Source organism: Macrosteles quadrilineatus, unplaced genomic scaffold, assembly GCF_028750875.1.
Source record: "Macrosteles quadrilineatus isolate MER2022 unplaced genomic scaffold, UCM_ALF_1.0 Scaffold_8__2_contigs__length_117827958, whole genome shotgun sequence".
NCBI lineage: Eukaryota > Metazoa > Arthropoda > Insecta > Hemiptera > Cicadellidae > Macrosteles > Macrosteles quadrilineatus.
The window spans coordinates 107,247,381-107,254,074 of record NW_026542601.1 but is presented as its reverse complement, the minus strand read 5'-3'; positions in this window follow the sequence as shown (position 1 = coordinate 107,254,074).

Here is a 6,694-nt window from a genome sequence, read left to right as displayed (position 1 = left end):
AATTATTACTAGCTCATTTGACGTATTTTTGTACTTTAAAGCGCCATTTAAAAATTATTAAGGTATTGCAATAAAATAGCTTTATACTGGCATCTTGTTGACATACAAAAAATATGGTGCTATACAGCTTAGTCATTAAATACGTATTCTACAAGATTTATATATTAATACTTACAAGACAGAAAATATATACATGTCAAATGGTGTGATGTAAATGTACATGTAATTCATCCTTGGTAACAATACTGCTTTCATTATCAAATTCTTGATTTTTGAGTTTTTTTTTAGACAAATTATAGAAACCAAATATCGTTGAAGTCGTTAAACATACTGTAAACAAAGGCGAATGCAGTCAGGAGTTCTGTAAACCGATCAGTTTTAGATGTATTTAAGAAGTTTAAGATGTTTGTTCTTTGATTTTTCCTTACTTCATAATTTAAAATTAATCAATAATAAACCAATTATTAGTATAAAAACAATAGTTTTCCTTAAGACATTTTAATCTAAATAATTTATGTTGAATTATATAAATCATTATGTGATAATCGTACTAAATAATTAATAGTTAACTGTATACATCATAATTATATACCAAGGCGAAACAAAAAGTTGTAGACCTTTTTAAACAAGGGAAATCTCGGACTTAACCAAAAAGTCTTGTAAACAGAGGATCTTTTTGGCTGTAATATCAATAAAGAAAGAACAAGTTCAAATGGCTTTCCTTTATCCCTAGAAGCAGCGATTTTCACCATATTTTGGGCTGAAATGGTAAACGGACTTACTAAACTTCGGTGAAACTTGTTTACTTATGCAGTGAGAAACGAAGTTATTTCGTAAGCTGAATGTATAGTTTCTTATCTTCACAAATAAATGAACAACATAAAACAACAAATGTTGTCCTACGTATTGAATGTTGAATTAATTATCTAATTTTACCCGTTTCGTAAGATATTTCTCTAACCACCTAGATTGACCTTTAAATAGTTTCTTAATTACTACTGATTACAAATTGGATATTTAATAAAAATAGGTTAGCCCTAGTCGTTAAGCAACTATTAGGAAGTCATAGTAACATACATACAATACTAATTAACCCAAATCGTTTACCACTTTTATTCTATAAGTTATCTATGTAAATGGCTGCCTATGAAATCATGTAATACATTATAGAGAGTATTACTTTAAATATACACAGAACAAAAAATGTTTCAATGTAATTTTTTTACTAAAAATCGCCTTATTGTGAATCCGAAATTATACAAACAGCTATGATAGATTTTAATGGTAAGCAATATAACTTAAATAAGTTACTATTCTTAATTTTTTTATTAGTGTGCCAAAGCGCGTTACTTATCTTTTGGCTTCACTGCAAATTTAGGAGCCAATTTTAACTAATTTGTGTTTAATAGTCATTAGTTTTTTTTATCGATGAACCTATTGTGGGGACTATCATTTTACACCCCTAAACACATATTTTCTGGCCTCGGACATATAGGCTACATATTGATTTACAGTCTTTCAATTCTTTTCATACATATCCTATCAATGTTTTAATTTTAACTGTAAGATTTAAAGTCAAAATCAATTGGAGTAAAATGTAAAATATTACTGTTTCCATGTGAGATGAACTACATAAGCGATATCTTGCCGTAATAGGACAAATGACCTTCAAATGAATACTTTTGATTACATTAAAGACTGTTATCGTTGATAGTTATGCCGTGGTGGGTTCATTGTAGACTGAAATAACATGGCCAAGCGGAAAGCGGTCGGGAATATAGAAGCAGGATGAAATTGGTTAGCCGGGAATATCTCACGATCGTTGTGAAGGTTAATTTAGAATATTTGTCAATCGTGCAGTACCTGAAGCTAAAATGAGAAAAATAAATTGTGGGATCACAAGATCCATAAATAAATTTAACTATTATATCTCATAGTGTACGTAACACTCGGGTAAGAGCGAGTAAGAACTGGTGTAAGAACATAGGGTTATTAGCTACTAGCGATACGTGGGATTGAGTTTGCAACAGAGTGCAAAGGTATCTTGTTATGTTAGATAGTTTCTCTGGTAATAATTTATGTCAATATATGGTGACGTTGTATGGTTTGAAATTATTGGTTAATATTTTATCTCGATTTCATTATATAGTTAAAATATACTTATCCTGAATACATTCTTTCTAATTTTTTTTTTTTTACTATTGAACTATATTATATTATATTATTTATAATCTTAACTTCATCATTACTAGTACAGCACTTAAAATGTCATCAAAATCGTAAACCTCCACATTTATTACGAAATATGTGTTTTCAGTAGCACGACATTCAACGGATTTAATTAAAAATGTTATCAGACAATCAAAACTCACATTTGTTTCACCAAATCATACACAATTCATAACTATTAATACAAATCATACTGCAATAAGTAAGATTAAACAGTTTGAATGTGTTACTTTAAACATTAGAATTTAATACTTCCACTGTGCTTATGGATTGGAAAAAGAGAATAGCCTCAGGCTATTTCCCAATTGTAAATATTTTGCAGTAAATGGTCTCACAGCGCTTTTGTAGCGACGTTTGCATTTATAGTTATACTCGTATTTAAGCCAAAAATGTCCCAAATGAGTTGTCTAATAAGAATTTGTAAAGGGGATCCTAGTTTAATGTGTTTTATACATGTTATGACATAACATATATATATATGTTATGTTTAAAAAGTGTAAAAGGCAGTTTTAAATATTAGACAGACTATTTTGATATAAAATCGTTTAGCTTCAGAATGGTTTTATGAATGTATAACAAACGTTAAGTTAATGTTTGTACTATGACATACTAACATTTTATATGGATATTCATATTCTACAGTTTTTAACCAGTGTTAAAGAATAATTTATGCATTTTTATACGCTAATTATTTCAATTTTAAGATAAAATAAAGTGTAAAAAATAATCACAGTTATATAAAAACAATTACTGTAATTACCAATACCACTTTTATTTCAGAGAATTAATTAACCACATTTCTAGCTTAAAATTATGGTTATGGTAGTAGTAAAAAATATACTTCTTTATTATCTGATAAGTAATTCAATTCTTCTCATTACTTGTTTTACCATAAACAATTTGTAATTTAATATTATTATATTATAAATGACAAATTTGTAAAAACAAGTGTTTAGAAATTAAAGCACTTTTTGTTAAATGCTAAGCTTAGTGTTTGTACTTGCAATTGAATATCCTTTAGATACTGTCAAAGGTACTTATACTCTCTAATAGTGGTAAATATTGTGAAAAAGAAAAACATGAGTATATTTATAATTAAGTATTTTATTTAGCAAACTTAACCAGTTCGAAAATCTGTTTTGATCAATTTAATCAGTTTTGATATTTTTCATTCTCAAAAGAAGTAATGACAAATTGTAAAGCAAGAATGTTTTAAATTTTGTGGCATTATAAATTACTGGGGTGGAAGTGAGTTATTTGGGATTCAACTAAATACCTCCCCAGATGTCAAACATTAGTCATTGTGAGAGCCATGATTTCAAAGGTAATAACGTTTTACATTATCTCTTTTCTAATAACATATTTCGAGTTTTTCTCTTTTATAATATATTTTTTTATGGCTCGTTACTATTATACCTACATATGAAAATAAGAATTCTTATTCAATTAGCTCAAGTCTATAAACTAATAATACGTTTAAATATTTGAATACTTAAAAAAATTGAGACCATGGTCCCATAGTAGTTAATGGTTCTCATAGAAATCGTCTCTAATAGGTAAATTTAAGTATTTTTTTCATAAAGGGAGAAAACAACTATGTGCTGCCGGGTATGAACATTTTAAAGCATAATTTTATAGCAATAACATTAAGCTTAAACATGTTCATACCTAATTATGTATATGCTATCTAACATGTATAAGGGTATTCACATTTGACCCCAGGGGTATTTAAAGTAAGGACTAAACCGTATGTTGAATTAATCAATGCACTAATCCTCAGGGGAACATACGAGTATAACGCTTTAAATGATTAGACAGCTCTTAATATTTAGTAATGTTTTATACATATAAAAAAGTTAAAAATAAATTTAAGCTGAAATATAAATAAAAGTCTTTTCATTCCTCTGCAATTATAACGACAACATTTACTCTATTATGTATGAAAACCTCCCGCAGCATGGATAAAAAACAGACCAAGCAAATGTCTGGTGGCCTGATTGGATTTTCATTACAATATTACTTCAAACATGTTACATCTATCCCTTATAATAACATTAGGTTCAACGATTATTATTATTTGGTGCAACAGGAAAGGTAATATAAGGTATTCTTATAGTAAAATGTAAATAGTCTAGGATAAAATAAATTAATAAATTAAATTTAATCAACATATAACGCAATTGACCTACAACAGTTTCATTCAACTTTCTCTAAGAATAACATAAAGTTTGGAATGTAATCGATTTAAATCTTTATACCAGGGTCTTCTTCTAGGGTTGGATGAAAAAGCATACATTTATATTAGTTTATCAATATCAATATCTTGCATAATGGTACCAAATTTATATCTATATAATATATATAAACTAACTAACTACCAGTCGTATTCTAGTAATAGATTATATTATAATCTATTACTAGAATACGATTGGTAGTTCCAGTGCTCAATGTGTTCTTGATCGATGATTAATAGTGCTACCTAAATGACCTTACAACCACCATTTGCTTCATAAATCATTAGGTTACATGGGAACAATATTAACCCATAAACTATTGAGATCTAGTGTTGCTACAGGTGCTTGGGGAAATAGCAAAAACTTTAAAATGCGTCGTTGTTATAATACAGATATTCTTATTATTTACTAATCTCAAATGTAATATAACATTATTTATTGAAAAATTTTGATTTTCTAATTATATTTATGTTTCCTGTTTTTAAATTAGATATTTTACAATGACTTTAATTTATGGAATACACTGTATACAGTATTGTTAAATGTACTGCTTAAATACAATGTATTAAAACTATTTACACACCAAATCTCATGTGTCTAATTTGCATATTTAATTATCACTTTAACAATATCATTGACAGTACACTTTATTCTAAAGTAAGATACCGTCATTATATTTCACATAAGGCCATAACCATTTGGGAAAACCGTTTTGATAGGGCTAAACGTAAGTTTTAGACAAGCCCCCTTCTCTGGACTGGTGTCTATAGAAACCCGTCTGTTTGTTATCTGTAGGAAAGAATAACAATTATTTAAATATGTGTTGGTAAAGGAAGAGTAAAGTATACTAAATTGTTCCTAATGCCCCCCGAAAAAATCAATCAGTACTGTGTGATTTTTTGGAACGGTTATATTCTTGTTTAAAGATAAGTCAGCTAATTTGTTAGAATGCTAACATGTTATACTCAGTCCTTGCAGCACGATACAATAGTATTTTTTGGTTAAAACCAAATTTGTATCAACACTCTTTACTGAAGCAAATACCTGAGCTGCATTATATTTTACTTGATATACAGTAAATCTCCTTGACGTCCACATAAACCAACATAGGAATCACTAGAAGTAAAATGTGGACTATACATTACGGTGGCAATAGCTTCTGTGAAAACAACTTAGCTGTTTTCTCATATTTAAACTTTAAAATGTTGAATAATTAGATCAAACTCAATTCACCTTTTTCGTATACAGTTCAGTAATTATATGAACGAACTCAACATCTACTATCATTTAGTAAAGATAACACAAACATCGTTGCATTGTTTAAACAACCCGTAGTATTCACTTCTTTAGCTACTTTTAGATGGACTTCCTATAACGATAGTATTTGCTACACCGATTGTCAAAGCAGCTTAACAAGTGTAGCTTGTGTATTTTTATTGAACTCAAGCACAGAAGAAAGGTTTTTAAAAGTATAAAGCTATTTTTAACACTAAATTTTGCTATCTGACTAATTGTATTTGTTGTTGACAACAACCACTTATTTCAAACAAACCGTGATTCGTTTCTTTCTTCAAATATTTATAAAAAGTAATATAATCGCGTAAGAATCCGATTATAAATGGGGAAAGTTCTACTTCTTCCTTTATCTCATTTTATTCTAAATTATTTTAAAGCAAAGTAAAAACATTACTCGATATTTTACATTCATTAGAGCAAATCACACTTAAGGTGCAAATAACACATGTGTGTACATGGTTGTAATTTACTAAACCAAGCAGTACGACATCACATATATCAAGATGTCGAATGCAATGTGTTACATTTGACTCTGCATCGAACAAGGAATGTTACAGCTGATTTATGTAATAAACAGCTGATTATTAAATCTAAATGACATTACACAAAGAGAGGCTTGATTTTTTGCAAATTTCTGTGTTAGGTTCAAATAAAAATATGCAGAAAAATACAATATTTTAAATGATTTAACTTACTATCACCATAGAATTTTAAATGTAGTAAAGATTAACTAACTCGAAACCACCTCATTGAAACACTACTGATCAATGTGTCTATAACGTATAACGTTAGTTAGCAAGTACATTGCAATTTGATGCTGAGCAGTCTTCGTGGACCTGAATGAAAATTTTAAATTCTTCCAAACACACAGTTAATTTGCTAGCAAATACTCTTTTACAACACTTGTGCAACATCAAAGTCCGCTACATTTACAA